General features: G+C 48.2%; 1 protein-coding gene across 5 annotated transcripts in view; it reads left to right on the plus strand.

Moving 5' to 3' along the window:
- The first annotated feature begins 9,230 nt into the window (after positions 1–9,230).
- The window catches only part of MYT1 (myelin transcription factor 1), a 108,724-nt gene continuing 101,895 nt past the window's right edge, over positions 9,231–16,059 (plus strand). For 2 of the 5 annotated variants that reach the window (XM_078848329.1, XM_078848330.1), the window contains exon 1: positions 9,591–10,030. The gene's annotated coding sequence lies outside the window, so the exon portion shown is untranslated. Of the gene's footprint in view, positions 9,518–9,590; positions 10,031–16,059 lie in introns of those variants that run through there. The other 3 variants (XM_073309010.2, XM_078848328.1, XM_073309011.2) reach the window with 2 other exon arrangements.

A 16,059-nucleotide genomic window follows, 5' to 3' on the forward strand; every position in this document is an offset into this window, starting at 1 on the left:
TCTAAGCACAAGACAAGAGACAACGGAGGGACATAGACAGCAGCAAGCCCGCCGACAGGGGGAGGCAAAGGGGACAATTGCCCAGGGGTCCGGGTGATTTAAAAGGGCCCGGGGGGCGGCCGCCATAGCAGTGGTGGTGGCCAGAAGCCCCGAGCCCTTTTAAATCACCCAGGCTGGCCACAGGCTTGTGCGGGGTGCTACTGGCAGCGGCCAAGGCAGCCGGGCAGGCATGTGGAAGCCCTGGCCATCCTGGACGAGTGCGCCCAGAAGTGCAGCCGGCAGCTCGCTGGGTACCAGCCAGCACAGGCACAGCAGCACCCAAATATCAGGCAGACCTTTCTAGGGGGGCCCACTGACTGTTCCGCCCTGGGCAGAGCCGTCCCTAGGGTACGGCGAATTGGGGCGACCGCGCCGGGGAACGTGCTTTGGGAGGCCCCGCGGGCCGGTGCGATTGGCCAGCGCGGTTGGTTCTGGAAGTGAAGGATCGGTCCCAGAAGTGACCAATTCGTCACTTCCACCCCAGGCCCCGCACCCTCCTAGGGACGGTCCTGGACCTGGGGCCTGGAATTGCTGACGGTGGGCCTGGACAGCAGGAGTAGCACAGTGAGGAAATATTGTCCAGCACACTAAGCCATGGTCTCCGCACGCCAGTAGCATGACCGTGACCAAGCTTTTTGTAGGCATCATAGCAAAGGAGAGTTTTAAAGAGAGATTTGAAAGGAACAATGAAGTGGCTTTGCAGATATTTACCGGGCGCTCCTCCCTTGTGTGAGGGACACAGCATGGGAGAAAGCACAAAGGTGCTTGTTTGAAAATTTAACAAGGGAGCAATAGAGTCTGGTAACGTCAGCGGATAGGAGGTGGGAGTCGACCTCTTGCTACTGAATGAGAGATGGCAGGAAGGGCGGGGATAGGTGATGAAGGGCCTTGGAAGTGAAGACAAGTAGCTCATGTCTGATGTGATAGAGAAGGGGAAGTCAGTGGAGGAATGCAAAGAGAGGCGTGACAATACTTCCTATGAGTCAGATTCCATGTCTTGAATATTGACAATGCCCAACTAGAGTTGAGACCAAACCTTGCACTCCTTCTTGTCTTACTTGTGTTCCTCTAGCACTGATGCAGGTCTTTTAGGTTATTTTAGTTACTGATAAAATAATATTTAACTCTGGTGTAAAATTGAGCCCTGGGGTAACAGTGACACCCATAATTTATTGAAATGTATTTTCAGAAGTTCTGGTATTTCCCTTGATCGGTCTTGTATAATTTTCAGGTGCATCTCATCTGGGCCCACTGCTGTATGTGTGTATATACATGGATACACACACGTTAGGCATGAATTCAATAAATTCATGATTAAAGTGAAAAAGAATGAAAATCTGGGATTGTTTCACTGCACTAATGTTGTTACAATGCACTGGCTGGAATTCCATTTATAGTGAGCATCTGCTTACTCTGATGATGTGCTGTGAAACAAACCAAAACCAGATTCCACTCCCTCCAAAATGTGAAGGTTGAATGAAATTTGTCATTGAAATTTCATCCAAATCTTGCATTTCAACAAAAAGCAGCAATATAAAAATGAATTTTTCAGAGTCTTTCCCTGACTAGTTCCATTCATTAGCAATGTGGCCTCCCCATACATGTCACAGAAATGTTTACATCACAGTTCATCAGTTTCTGTAATATGGATGTGTGAGATTCTTCTTTTCTATTGCTTTGTTCATCCGCCATTTGCAGAGCCAAATTCTGCTGTCCGTGACTTACTGTCAAAAGTAAAGTGCAGAGACAGTAGGAACTGGTCCATAGATTCTCCAGATGTGCTTGAGTAAATATGGCAATGTTTGGTCCAAGGACTTTCCAATTTTCTTCTGCTTTAATCTTATTATGATCTGTGCAAGACAAGCCATTTGGAGCACTCCTGTATTTGTTTATGCTCTTCAGATAGCAAATATTTTAAAAAACACTGTTTCATCTCGTGTGTTTCTCCCGACATACATCAATTTGAAATCTCCTCCATGCATGAAATACAGGCACTAAGTGGAGGTAAGTGACCTTGTTGAATCTCCGGCCACTGCAGCTGCCCGGGAGTGAGAGTGGAGAAGGAGGGGGAAGGCACTTTGCTGTCTGCCATTAAAGCCCCAGGAGGCTGAAGATGAGAGAAGGACAAAAGTTTCAAATTGCCAGGACGTAATTGTGAAAGTCATTTTGCAAGTGCAGAGCCTTTCACGATGCCACCTCTCATCTGCCAAAGTGGGGTTGGAAAGACAATAAAAGGAAGGAATATTCAGGAACGAAGAAGCCACCAATGTAAAGAAAAGAGTTTTCAGTAGATTAACAGCAGGTTTGTAGATAAACTAATAGCATTTGTCCAACTGGAATTTATTTTGGTCCAGTTCTCCTACCCTCACTCGTCCCCTGCCACATCAGTTTTGCAGGGAGTCCCATTGCAATGAATACAGCCCCATCCACAGTTAGGTGCTACTCAGACTGAATAAGGGTGGCAGAATTGGGCCAGCTGTTTACGGATCTGGACTTTGACTGTACATGTAATCTCTGTTTCCTGATTCAAGCCACTCATGGCTTTATTTCCTAAGCCCCTGAGACTAATGGAGGGTCATAGAAGCAATAGTGCACTTAAAGACTAAAAAAAAAATAATAAAAATCAGCAAAGCTGTTTCGCACACACACACACCCCCAGTCCTCCCCCGCCAAAGAAATCTGGATTAAGAAATCGAGCTTCTTTAAACAAAGGGTTCAGCTCAAGATCTTGGACCAAAGAGTGCATTACAGTCTTTTGTTCTTCATTCTTTGCTAACCTTTATTCCATCCCCATTCCCCACAATCATAAAAATAAAAATAAAATAATAATTAAAAAAAACCCTGACAGTTGTGTCCTGCTGGGATAAATTGCTTTAAACTCCCCGTCAGTTAATATCAGCTTTGTCCCTGTTCCTTATTACTGTTGCCACCTGTCTTTCAAACAGCAGGCTTCCCCCTTCCAGTTCCCAAATTACCCAGGATGTGAAGAGAGGGGCTTGGGTGGGCCTGCCCTCTCCCTCTCCCCAGCTCCCTGCTCCCACCCCTGCAAATTCACTACCTTCCTCCCAAGGGTCAGTGGGTAGGGTTTGGCTCCTCCTGACAATCGGGCTTTGTGTAACACAATAGCCCCTCCTCACTTTTGGAGAGAGCTCTCTCTGTTCAGCAGGCCAGCCAAGCGGCCCACCAGAAAAAACACTAAAGACCAAGAAGAAAAGGTCACCTGTTTTCCATGTCAGAGTGATGGTGAGTGCTGTGCTATGGGGCACCTGGGCTATGGAAAATCCTGGCCCTCCAAGCCCACCGGGCCATAAAAGTTCACCGCTGCCAAACGTACTAAACGCACGCCTGGTTTATCTTTAGGATTCAGTGGTAACTCGGTTCCCTCCACTTCCATCTGGGAGGCCTGTGAAAGCACTCCTCCCTGGCCTTTAGCCAGTTTTCCCCAGCTGGGAATCAGTTCAGTACCATGTTGCCATATGTCCCTTCAGATGCAGGGCTGCCCATTACAGTTTGGACGCAGCCAGGAGGCAGTTCCCCCTCCTCATCCACCCACCCACATACTCTGCACTTTAACAAAGCATAACCTGAGCTACCCAGTTGCAGAGAGGCCAGGCCTGACTCATTTGGGCCAGCAAGGAGAAAGGATTCAACACCCCACCACTTCCATTCGGAGACCACATTTCTGTGACAAAGACTCCAGGCGGCCGGATGATTCTGTTTCAACCATGGGACGCTGGCAGCATCAGAGCAGGGGGCCAACACATCTCCAGCACCCACCTCCATGTCCTCACATTGGTGTCCCTTTGGGAGGGGGGGGGGAACCCTTTTTCCTGCTTCCAGTGGCAAAGCAGAGGCGGGTGGAGACTTTCCCCATATGCATGGGAAACATTTCGGCAGAAGCACTGAAATTGCACCGCCTCGCTGCAGCTGGGTGGCTTTTTTAATCTACAGAGCCCCGCCGCTTACATTTAGCAGCCGCGGGTGTCCCTCCCTGCTGACGGCCCCGGTTATGCCCGGCACGCTCCAGCCGAAATACTCGGTCGGACGGAGGGGAGTTTGCACCCCAGTAGCGGCCCCAGGCTGGGCTCCCGGGGCGCATGCTCAGTCTGAGGCGGCAGCTTCCCATTGTCTGCAGCCCGGGGAACAATTGAGCCGCGGCTCCAGATCTGCAGACCTGCGATTGGCCGCATTGATTTGTAATGAGCAGCTCGGCGAGCTCCCATTGGCCGGGCGGCCTCGCTCTATGGGCCTCTCGAGCACATAAGTTTTTGCTCTGGAGTGTAACTTTTTGCAGGGATGAAGTAACTTCTGACTTGAGCTGTTGTGTTTTGGTTTGTTTTTTGGTTTTGGTTTTTTTTTTGAGGGGAGGCGGTGGCTAAATCGCTAGCAAGGATGAAGCTGTGTGGAACTTTCCTTGGTTCGTAAAAGCCTCTCTAAACTTTTCTTGACTTCTGTGTCTTTGGGTTTTGTTTTCCTTCCTTGCAGCTTCTTAGCCGGTCTCTTCCGCGTCTGTTACATGTCATTTTTCAATGCACCAAGCAAAGGTGGCGAAAGTGACTAACTTCCAGGCGTGCCTCGATGTTAATCGCTTTGTGTATGTGGCTCAGAAAAGGAAATGTGTCAGGGAGGCTAGGAACAAACAAACAAACACACACAAAAAACCATGTATCTGTATTCTCCTCTGTTGAGTGCATGGCAGCAATACCTTTCAATACATTCAATACATTTCACAGGCTTAAAAGCCAAGCTTCACCTCTAGTGTGTGCACTTAGCAAGTGAGATTCTGATTTATTCTTTTTTAAATATCTCGTTTTCAAAATGATTGACATTGACTAAACTCAATTTCAGATGCAAAAGTTTGTAGATCTAAACACTCTTACAAACGTAGGCGAAAGTGTGTGTGTGTGTGTGACTCTCACCTGCTCGTGCTGAAATTAGACTCCAAATAATGCTTTGTTGTTGTTAATCATTCGGGGTTTTTTTGGGGGGGGGGCGGGAAATGATGCAGGTAAGAGATCTTTTTCTTTGTTTGTTTCTCATCAAAGCTTTGTCCAGAGTTCTCCGCTTTTGCATATTAGTGGATAAATAGGGGGTAGCTCAAATATAAAGCTGCCTAAAGCCTGTTAAGCCGTTGATGGAGTGTCCTAAAGATTGCACTTCACTGCCGGGACACAATGCTGACAAGTTTTGGTTTTGTTTTTAAATGCCATGTAGAAAATGCAGGGTTGAGATTGCAAAGATTTGCATGGGACTGATAAGGAGGCGGACGCCTTTAAAGAAATTAATAGTAGTTTAAAAAATAAGCTTCCAACTGTAAATTCCTTTTAGACAAAGAAGTTTTCTCCTGGGGGAAACTGTGTAAATCAAGAGAGAGAAACGGAGGGATATTGAAGAGTTTTTGTGCGTGTGCGGTGGTGTCCCATCTGCCAGGGGCCTGTAGTGGGCAGGTCTTTCTTTCCCAACCCTTCAGCTGTTCCATATACAATATTAATGCTGGCCATTTCTATTCGGCATACAACAGCACTAATTGTAGTCTGAGGCATTAAGGCAGCCAGCCCATCTGCATCGAAGCTTTCAGAAAGAAACAAGAAAAATCTTTCACCCCCCAGCTGGTACCGTAGAAATTGGTGCCAATTGCAAATGTATAAAGTTTGAGACCTAAAGTACTTGCAAAGAGTCTCTAGGAAGCAAGTAGACTGCAGCTTAGCATTATGTCTGGATATACACAAAGTAACTGCACTTGTATTTTAAACAACCTTCAAACATAGACCTTTAATTCGAGTTTTTTAAATGGACTCATCCAGGTTTTTTTTTAAACCAGAGGATGAATATAATCCATTTTTGTGTTTTTTTTTAAAAAAAAATCTTTCCATATTCATTTTGTAGGGTACGGATGAAGTGAGCTGTAGCTCACGAAAGCTTCTGCTCAAATAAATTGGTTAGTCTCGAAGGTGCCACAAGTACTCCTTTTCTTGTTATCAATGACTGGTAAACGTGTCAGTTTCAATTTGCAGCCGCTAAGATTTTCCAATGTTTGCGAGTAATTTTGTACCTCAAAGGGGAAAAAGCCATGTGTAAAATGTGGAACACAGAGAAAGAGTCAGCGTATTAAAAAGTGGCTACTTAGAAATCAGAAATAATATAATTTTAAAACACAAATTGTAACTATTAACATTCTGTGCTTCAAGTAATTTCTTGGTCTGACACATGTATCACTTAAAAGAGAGCCGAAAACTGTAGCCAGTTGTTTGAAGGTTTTGCTCAGCTGTGATCTTAACTTTAGCAGCAAGCTCAGGGGCGGGTATTCCTAAATCGTTTCTGAACAGTGGCTGCTACAAGCTATGGCAGGAGCTGTCCACTTCACCAGTGCTGATTGTCCTGTGTTTGCCTGGTTTCTCTTTAATTTTCTCAGCTTTCTGGAGGCTTTTAAAAGTTGAAACCTCTGTATGCTAATGTCTTAAATCGCCCCTCCAATTTTCTCAATGAGTTTGCCATGTAAGCCATTTATCTTCGTTTAGCAAAACAAACAGGTTAGGTTTAAAAGACAAAATAATAAAACCCTTAATATTTTGTTTCTCTTCAGCAACATCTTAGTGATAACGATAAACTCTAGCCTTACACTGTCCCATTTTGCGTCTAAATCTAGGTTGGTGTATTTGGATATACCCGTTTGCAAACTAACTTTTATTTTTCTGCTGAGGTTTTGCATAAACAACGGAATGCTATCGGCAGTCAATTGTACAGACTTTGGAGTTCCAGGGTAAATAAGTGTAGAAGGGGTGGGTGGGTGTGAGAGAGAGAGGCTGTGTGTGTGTGTGTAAACCCACATACGCATGCATACACACAAACACCTTTTCCTCTTGTTTTCCATGCTATCTCTTTTGCTTTTGTTTCCCAAGTTTTAGTGTTACGTGGCCGAATTCAATAGCACTCAGGAGTACCATCCAGTATTGTTAACAGAATGGAGCTGATGGCGCCTGATTCCTCCCTTTTGATTCTATCTGGAATGCAGAACAATGAAGATGCGGTGTAGCACCGGGCCTGCTGCCGGGAGATAAGAGTTTAATAGAATTTCTGAATGCCAAAGGTTTAGGATGTAAAATATCCCTGTCCTCGCAGCATGTCCAAAGGAGATAGAAAATGGCTTTTCAGGAGTACTCTCAGTTGAATTCCTCCTTTTATGTTAATGGCTTAGCAGCTCAGGCAAGAGCCAGTAGCTGGGCCTGCAGTCATGGAAATGGGCATTGTAAGATGTTTCTTTCCAAGACACGCTGAATGTTCTGGGATTACAATGCTGTTACAGCCCCTCCCCCTAAATCTTAAAACAATGCATTCAGAATAAAATAGTCCAAAATAACTAACTAAAGGACATGGGCTTTGGCCCAATAGTAGGGTGGTGGGTGAGGAGCTGGTTGGCAAAATGGGATTTTATCTAAAGATTATTCCTTGGGGCCCTTTGTGGTGGTACCCAGGACGCTCAATGCCATTGGCTTGGATGAGAATAGGATCAGGGCCCACGATGACACGACCAATCTTTCTTTCTTTCTTTCTTTCTTTCTTTCTTTCTTTCTTTCTTTCTTTCTTTCTTTCTTTCTTTCTTTCTTTCTATGACCGTGAAATATCAGGGCAGGAATCGATCTCAGAATAATTGTCATTTACTTCTTTTCTCTCTCTCGCACACACACCACTGCGCCGTAAAGATGTACAGGGGCGAGATGTTCCGCTCTTCAGCGTGCTCTGGGAGGAAGAATAAATGACTTGAGTGGAGTGTTTGAAATGCTGAGGTTGCAACTTTTGCCTTCTCTTGGCTTTTCTGTCCCTGCGGGCCTGGGCAAGCTCCAGCAGAGAGACGGTCATCAGTTTGGCTCGGCAGGGTCTCCTCCAGACCAGCCATGGGGGACCACAGGCCCAGACCTCAACTTGGGTTGCTTAGCTCTGCAACCGCTCTCTGGCTCTAGCATCTCTGAAGGCTCTTGGGGTTTTTTAGTCCATTTGTGAGCTGCAGCCTGTTCCTCTCAAACCTCCATTAAGAGGACAGTCGAGTCACCTTCTCAGTGAGAGGAAGAGGAGAGGCTGGGAAGTGCAGAATATCCCTCCCCAGTGGGAAGAGCTTGGTTCAGTCAGATCATATGTCCGCCACGATTTTCCAAAGTTACAATCAGCACCGATTAAAAGTGCTAATGCCCCAGTCCAGCACAGGGGAAGGGTGATAACTTTTGTCCTTGCTTGACCATGTGGGGAGTGGGGGGTCTCTGACAAGAGCCGGGATACACATAGCACGTGTCGGCTTCGTGGCACACCTCATGGGTGGTGATGGGGCCTGCGGGGAGGGGTGTGTGTGTGTGAGAGAGAGAGAGAGAGTCAGATGATAGCTCCGGGGTGGGGGGGAGGCTCTTTCCGGGGGGAAACAGGCTTCCAGGAAGAACCGATTCTCTCTCTCTCACACACACACACTTAAGTAGAGATTGTGGGGCTGTTTTTAGAAGGATCCTTCTTCTGCTTTCAGTGGAAACAAACAAATGGAACTATCTGAAACTTTATCCGTCACCCCGCTCCTTCCTGTTTTTTGAAGGGGGGGGGTGTTTTCTGGGACTGTTGTGTGGGGTGCTTTTTTTAAAAGAATTATAGATACATTATAACAACTGGTCCTCGAATATGTACATGGGCTAATATGCCATACTTCCTGTTTCATATAGGCGATAAATTTCCCGGTCTCTTCTTTATGATGATAGGTCATCTTCCTAACCACCAATAAATATTGTAAAGTACTTTCGCTGTAGCTATGCTAACCTAGGGCATCTGTCATTCCCTGGTTGTTGCTATTAGAAATTATTGGACTGTACCATACGAGGGGAATGCACGGGGGGGGGGGATCAGGATGGCAGTCGTAACATTCGCAGCCCTTCTGTGTGCTGGGCTTCAAAGAAGCCCCAACTCTTCTGCATATTAATTATGAATCATCTTGGGCAAAATCGGGCCCTTTCGGTTGGCTCTGGCGGCGGAAGTGGGGAGGTGGGAGCAGGAGGGGGGGAGGGCGGGTCGAGCAGCGCCCCAGCTCTCTCTCCACTCCAAAAAGTCAGCAGTCCCATCTTTTTGATGCTACACTGTAAATGTATTTCACCTCGGAGAGTAAACAGATATATTGCAACCCCAAGGGTTCATGGGTAGTGTATTTACAAAGGGAAGGCGCATCAAGCCCCCTCTGTGCCATTTCCATTAATGAGAGCGGTCATTAAGTAAATGAGACATTGCCTGTAGCAGGCTTAAGAGTTCACACACTAAGGCGCATCAGCTATTGAATTGAAACCAACAAACCATCTTACACGCATGTTACTGGTGTAGGGAAGTGGGCAAGCCTCCAACAACTCTTCCCCCCCCCCACCCCACCTCCAACCTCTCCCCCCTCCCCATGTAAATTTCATGATTGCTTTCCGTGATGTCATTTTGAAAAGGGGCAGACAATAGCTGTGGGGAAAAGGTAAGTCAATATTATGTTCTTTCGCTGACAAAGGCAGATAATGCTGGGGGGAGGGGGGGTTCACCTTGGATTGGTACAGAGCAGAGGAAGGGGGTCTCGGAGAACCCAATTAATGTAAACAGATACAGGCTTGGCTCTTGGAGGCAGGGTTTGTTGTTTTAAAATTGCATTGGAGAACCGAGGCGGTTTTATTAAGATAATGATTATTCCTAGGTCCATCTTTCTCTCTCTCTTTCTCTGAGACTCGAGTGGACATGTTATGCTTCTGACTGAAGAAGAGAGCTTTAGCGGGGGCGGGGGAGGGGACACAGCATCGGATTCAGCTGGGAAACTTTCTGAATATTTCTGGAAGAAGAAGAGCAGATATGTTTGTGGACATAGAGATCTGTGGACGTTTATCAGGATAAATCACTGTGGTTTTAACAGAAGAAGCTTCGTAAAGGGAGAGGAAGAAAAGGCAAGCTTCGTAGTTTATTTCACTGGGATATCTTGCGTGGTAACTTCCAGTCCAAGGTACTGGAACAGGAGCCGATGCTGTGACTGACTCTGTCTGAGGCTGTGATCTCTCTGGTTGTTGTCTTTCTTTCTTTCTTTCTTTCTTTCTTTCTTTCTTTCTTTCTTTCTTTCTTTCTTTCTTTCTTTCTTTCTTTCTTTCTTTCTTTTCAAACTACTGAAGGGGAAGGGGGGGGGGGGGGACCTTTACATATTTTGTTCTTGTTTGCCTTGTACAAAAGATGCAGGCCAGTGTCTTCGGTCTGCTGTTTCTTACTCTTAAATCATTGATGAGCTTTGCATTTTCCTTCAACTAAGTGAAGATAATTAGTTTAAACAAAACAGGGCAGAGCCTCTAAAAATGGCATGCCTTTAAAAGCAAGTTGATGTGAGGTGTTAAAAGACCATGTGTTGGCTGTTTCAGCTAGTAGACTTTTTTTCTGACTACTTTCCACTTCTCTCGTTATAGTAAGGAGAAAGGAGGAAAATATGCGATATTTGTTTCCGTGCTCTCTGTTTACCGTGACAAAAAGACATCTGAAGCCTTGTTTGTAGTTAGCTTTGATCAGAGGTTTTACTTGAATGATCCCTTTAACAATTTCTCCGAAGAGGAAAAGTTAAAAATCCCGCAAAACGTTCGCACAGCAAGTGAAAACAGTTCCTTAGTCCTGGGGGTTGGAGTGAAAGGACCAGTTTGCTGGATGGCAGAGGTTGTTCTGTATTAGGAAGGACACTACGGAAACCATCTCTTGTAGCAGCTGGAAAGCAAAAACCCAGACACGTTCAAGGTTCTTTCGTGCGAGTGACCTGTGCAAACAAAAGAGCAAGTCACAGTAAGATGAACATAAACCACTGAACAAAACAGATACCTAGTGGCAGGAGGCCTTTGTGTTATGAGTCATCAGGATGTTTGCCTTGAAATCCTCCCTTTCCCCCATTCTGAAGTGAATCGTTCGCTTACAGCTTGGCTTGGATCCAGGACCTGGCTGTCTGGGGGGCTCTCCCCTACTTTTGTCTTTGACTTACTAAGCACGACTGTGTAGTTTTGCAGGACAGCCATTTCCAAATCATCAAGGGCGGGGGTGGGAGGGAGGCAGGAGTGCAATCTAACCGTGCCAATGTGCAGCCACAAACAGCCCCCATCGCTGTGTTTATCCTCCATCTATTGTGGGCCCCTCTGCTTGTATTCTAACCCTTTCCCCAGGAAAGGCAGTTTCAGGCAAAGTCCTCCCCATCTCTCTGCCGGTTCTTTTATCCCCTCCTCCCCCCTCCCAGTTGGCTCTTCTGCTGTTATTATCAGCTTTTTCCATATGGTCACTTTAATTAATGGCAGACAAAAGGGGGGGGAGGAAGAGAGGAATCCAGGAATTAGAGTTTATAGCGGGTTCGTGGCTGAGGCCGTCATAGGAACCCGAAGCAAAGATGCCGCCTGTGCCCTTCTTTGTATGATGCTGTTTATTGTTCCAGCGGCCGCACACGCCGTAGCCGGGTCTCTGCTGCGGGGGAAGGAAGCACAAACCCATCTGACGGCGGCGGTCCTTCTTAGCTCTAGGATTCAAGGCGCCCAGCCAAGTTGTTGGTTTGTTGTTTCTGGAGCTGTGACTGACACACACACGCCCCGTTTGCCTGTGCCTTGTGGAGGCCGAGATCACTTTCGCTGGCGGGGGGGGGGGGGGGGAAGGGAGTGAATTGTGATCTGAAGGAAACCCAGTGGTGAGAGGGGCGCTCGGATGAGCTGTTGCACCCTTAGGAGAACTCAGGAAAGTTTGTTTTGTGATTAGCTGCACATTCGGACAGAATTGCCAACTGGCTACGGAGCGGAGTGTCTTTGTAACTAAAGGTACAACTAGACCACAGCGGGTTATTTTTATTGGGGGGCCAGGCATGCTACTCCACAAGTAACAGCTACTGCACTTGCCGAATTAGCTTTGGGAGGGTCAGCCATGGGGGAATGCGCTGTTAGAAGGAACATGGAGATGCACGCTCAACTCTTTCCAGTCTATAGTGAGGACAAAGTGCATGCAGGGATGTTCTAACAACCAAGAGGGTGAAAACAGCACAATCTCCTCCGTGTCCCTGTCATCCCTGCCTCCTAGAGTCTCCCAGGGGTATTTGATGGGATTCCTTTGAAGGAGGGTTATTAATAAATATTAGTCACGCTGGGGATAAATGTGGGAAGACAACACGGGTGTTTATCAGAGTAGCCCCGCAGACACCCACTCTTCTGGCTCTCCCAAATGTCTGCCCTGCAGAATTGAAGTCTCCATTGGTTTGTGGGTGGTGGTTGTTTTTAAATCTCTGAGAATGGGATGTTTCTAGAGGCGCACGCGTAAAACCGATCCGCGTTGCCTAGCCCGTTGCAGCCAGGTTTGTTGTCAGAGGAGGCGATCTCGTGGAAGGCATCAGCTGATCGCCCTTCACGGCTCTTCGCTAACCTTTTAACTGCACGACAGTCCTGGGGGGAGCTGGGCTGAGGCACTGGGTGCAGGCATCAGAAATGCAGCCTCGCCAGAGCTCGCACGTGGGCTCCTGCCAGCGGGGCCAGTCCGGTCTCGCTCCCCTGCTTCACTTCCCCACGGGACCCCTGCTGCCCGTGGCTGCGGGCCGGTACGTCCTGTTCCCCGGGGTGTGTGTGTGAGACTTACCCGGTGCAGAGGCCCAAATGCATCACTAAAGTCAGGGGGTCTCCTGCTGCTTCTCTAAACAGGGGTGATTTTCACCTTTTGACAACAAGGTCCCCAATTCAATAAGACAGTGACCTCAAACGACCCTCCCCCCCCCGCAACTTTCTCCCACCCGCACTCTCCCCTTTATAAAATCCCCTTTAAAAAAATACAGGGTGGTGGGAATTTCTGAGCCTCGCACAATAATGCCTTGCTCTCATTCCTGAGAAATATCTTCTACCTTTATCTCTTAAGCCAACATTACAGCCTCCTGCCACCCTACGCATCTCCCCCACCCCTTTACTCCAGTGTCTGCGACTATCTGTACAGGCCTTAGGTGTATACACCCGAAGTGTGTGGGGGGGGGCGGGGCGGGTAGAGACCTAAAATGCGTGACACTAATAAACTCCAGCTCCCAGTTGGACTCTCGGGGGCTCTGCAGTGGGTGGCTTGAATGACAGGCTGTCAGTCCCGAGGCGGTGTGTCCGGCTGGCCTCTGGGTACCTGTTTGCCTGCGTGCGCTCTTCTGCCTTCCTGGGTTGTTTGATGCTGCGCTGGGGGTTGTTTGCGTTCTTGGCGCTGGCCAAATGCGGATTTCGTGCGGCTCATCCCACGAGGCTTGGGGAATGGGGGGGGGGGGGGAGGGACAGCAGGACCAGGTGATTTCAAACCGGGGAGCTGACGACAGTAATTATCCTTGCAACTAAACCAGCTGGGTAGAGCTGCTCTCTCGTTGGGGCTTAATCAAAGCAGTGAACTGCAGGTCAGGGAGGGAAGGGTCAGGAGGGACATAGGGGAGAGCTTGTGAGTGGCCAGTGTCAGGCTGACTCGGAAGGGGAATAGCAGCCAAAGCAAAAAGCCCAGTGCTCGCAGCTCCAGCCTCAGGCCGGTGGGGCTGGCTGGCCAAGCGTCTGCCGCAGTTTTTTGGAGGAGAGGGGAGCCTCTAATAACAGGTGGCTGAGTCCAGTCGCCGGGAGAGCAGCTCCTGTGCGTAGTTGGGACACTAACGCAGGCATCGAGCGTGGCTCTTACAACAGCTCTAGACGCTGGGCTTGCTCTTCCTCCCCTGACGTTGGAGTTACTCCTGATCTGAAAGTGGGAACAGAACCCGGCCCATGTACTTTTAACCTCCCCCGCCCCCTTAATGTGTTGGCATTTGGCAGTGGCATCGCGCTGCACTGTTCGGAAGCTCCCTTCCATGTGCATGCAAGACGTCAAGTTACACCGCTGCCTACCTCGCCAGTGTGCCCGACTGGAGCTATGATTCCCCGGTCGGGGGAGGGGGGCGGGCGTTGCATTGCTCCCTAGCTGGGGGGATGCCAGTGTTGACGCTGTCTTGGCTCAATTGCCAAAAAATAAAACAAAAACCCCTTCAGCCCTGTTACGTTTTGTTTTTTTGTTTAAGTTATTTATTTATTGCTGATTGCAGCCTTAAAGCGCGGAGAGGCTGCCTGGCCGGGACTGCTGGTTAACATCATTGTAACCAGATCACACAGACTTGCCGGAAGAAGCCGGAGAAAGCTTTTGAATTATTACTGGAAGTCATATGATCCCCAGCCGGGCTGAGCTGCGTGTGCAGCGCGTCAGACCAGCTGCCATTTTACTCAGACATTTTGAAAACACTTTAACCCTCTGATCTCCCGAGCCCGGTCCTCTGACCTCCCGAGCCCGGTGTGTGCGCCTTTGCGCGTTCGGTTCCCTTGCATTTGCACTGGGGGGCGGGGGAAACATTTTCAAAGCTTTTGCTTCACCTGGGGGGGAGCAGTTTTCTCCACCCCCTCCCCAATCCCACCGTATGAACAATAGGTTGTGATCCGGAGTCGGGAAGACCACCTGGCTTGATCGGTTCTGCTCCCTGCACGTGTCAGCCGGTGCTGCGCTCTGCTCCCTGCAAAGGGGGACCGATCTACCTCCCCAAGCGGGGAGATTCGGCCTCTAAGGCAGTGGACTAACGTGGCGGGGGAGGGGGGTCTGGCTTTGCAATGCGAGCTTCCAGTAAATGCCAGAAGTGGCCTCAGCTCGGGTGAACTCATCCAGACAGACCCACTGCATTTCCCAGAAAGCATCAAGGCAGCCGGCGCAAAGGAGCAGCGCTGTCCAGGCTGCTGTGAAGTCAGATGTTTGCGTGGAATTGCCAAAGGGATGGGAATGGGCCTGCCCCGTCCCTCTCCAAGGAGGCGAGAGGCAGACCCGCCCTGGAGACGTTCAGTGCTGCTCCAAAGAGCACGAACTAACTCCCGAAAGTCGGGAACTTTTCGATGAAAGCAGCCCGTGGCTGTCTCGGTCTGGCTCTGGGATAGCGCATCAGTTAATGAGTGTTTCAAGGACAGATGGACAGGGATCAGAGGGAGGAAATTGGCCTTCTCCTGGTGATGAGCTCCGTGTATTAACCTAGACAGACAGACGCCACTTAGATCCGTTAGTGGTAACTAGCTCCTTCTCATTGGACGTTTCTGTAGGTAGGATGTGAAACCATTGTAAACTTTATGAAGGATAATAATACAACTGAATAATATGTTGTTCTTGTCCAAGGATTTCAAAGGCCAATAAAGTGATATTTATGCCCCTGATCTGCAGCTAGGGTAATCGAAGCACAGAAAGGTTAACAGGACCTAAGTGCTATACATCACTTCACCCACCACTGAGAGGCAGCCACCTCTGGGATGGATTGGGGCAGCTTTTGAAGCAAGGCACCACTAAATATCAGTTTATAAAGAACATTGTACCAAATTGAACGTTATTTGACTCTACATGGGGACTTGATCTTTCAAGGAGTTTTAGTAGCTTGGAAGGGTGGGGAGTGGGGATATCATGCTATGAATAAAGAAGCCAGGCTGTATATGCAGACTAATTCACTTGTAAAGAACTACTGCTAGAGTAATAATGCATGCATTGGTACATCACCCTTCCCCAAGGACTCTTGCCACCTACCAAAAATGTAACTAAAGGATAAGGACCAATTTTTTTTCCAATGGCAAAAAGAAAACCCACTCATTTGTCATTACTTTTGCTGGGGGTGAGGAAGAGAGGCAGGCAGGTGTGCGTGTGTGACAGAGTGAGGAGGATGCAAATGTATCATCTTGATGGGGTGATTTCATGAAGACTAGTTGCAACTGGTCTCCACAGCATCAGCCTCTCCCCAGACTCACTGGGATTTCCAATTCCCTGCATAAGATATTTTCAGCCTTATCTTCTGATGCTACTTGCTTCTCAAACCAGCTGTAGGCTTGAGGGGAGTGGAGGGCTTCTGACAAGCCCAGACAGAACCAGGAGGCTGCACCAGGGGCTATTATTAGGGTGGGAAGAGAGATGCCCTCTAGGGAATATTGTGGGAGAAATAGGGTTCTGCCCCCAGGTATCAGCCCTCTGTGAATAGTCAGAGATTAG

Source organism: Lepidochelys kempii, chromosome 13, assembly GCF_965140285.1.
Source record: "Lepidochelys kempii isolate rLepKem1 chromosome 13, rLepKem1.hap1, whole genome shotgun sequence".
Classification (NCBI taxonomy): domain Eukaryota; kingdom Metazoa; phylum Chordata; order Testudines; family Cheloniidae; genus Lepidochelys; species Lepidochelys kempii.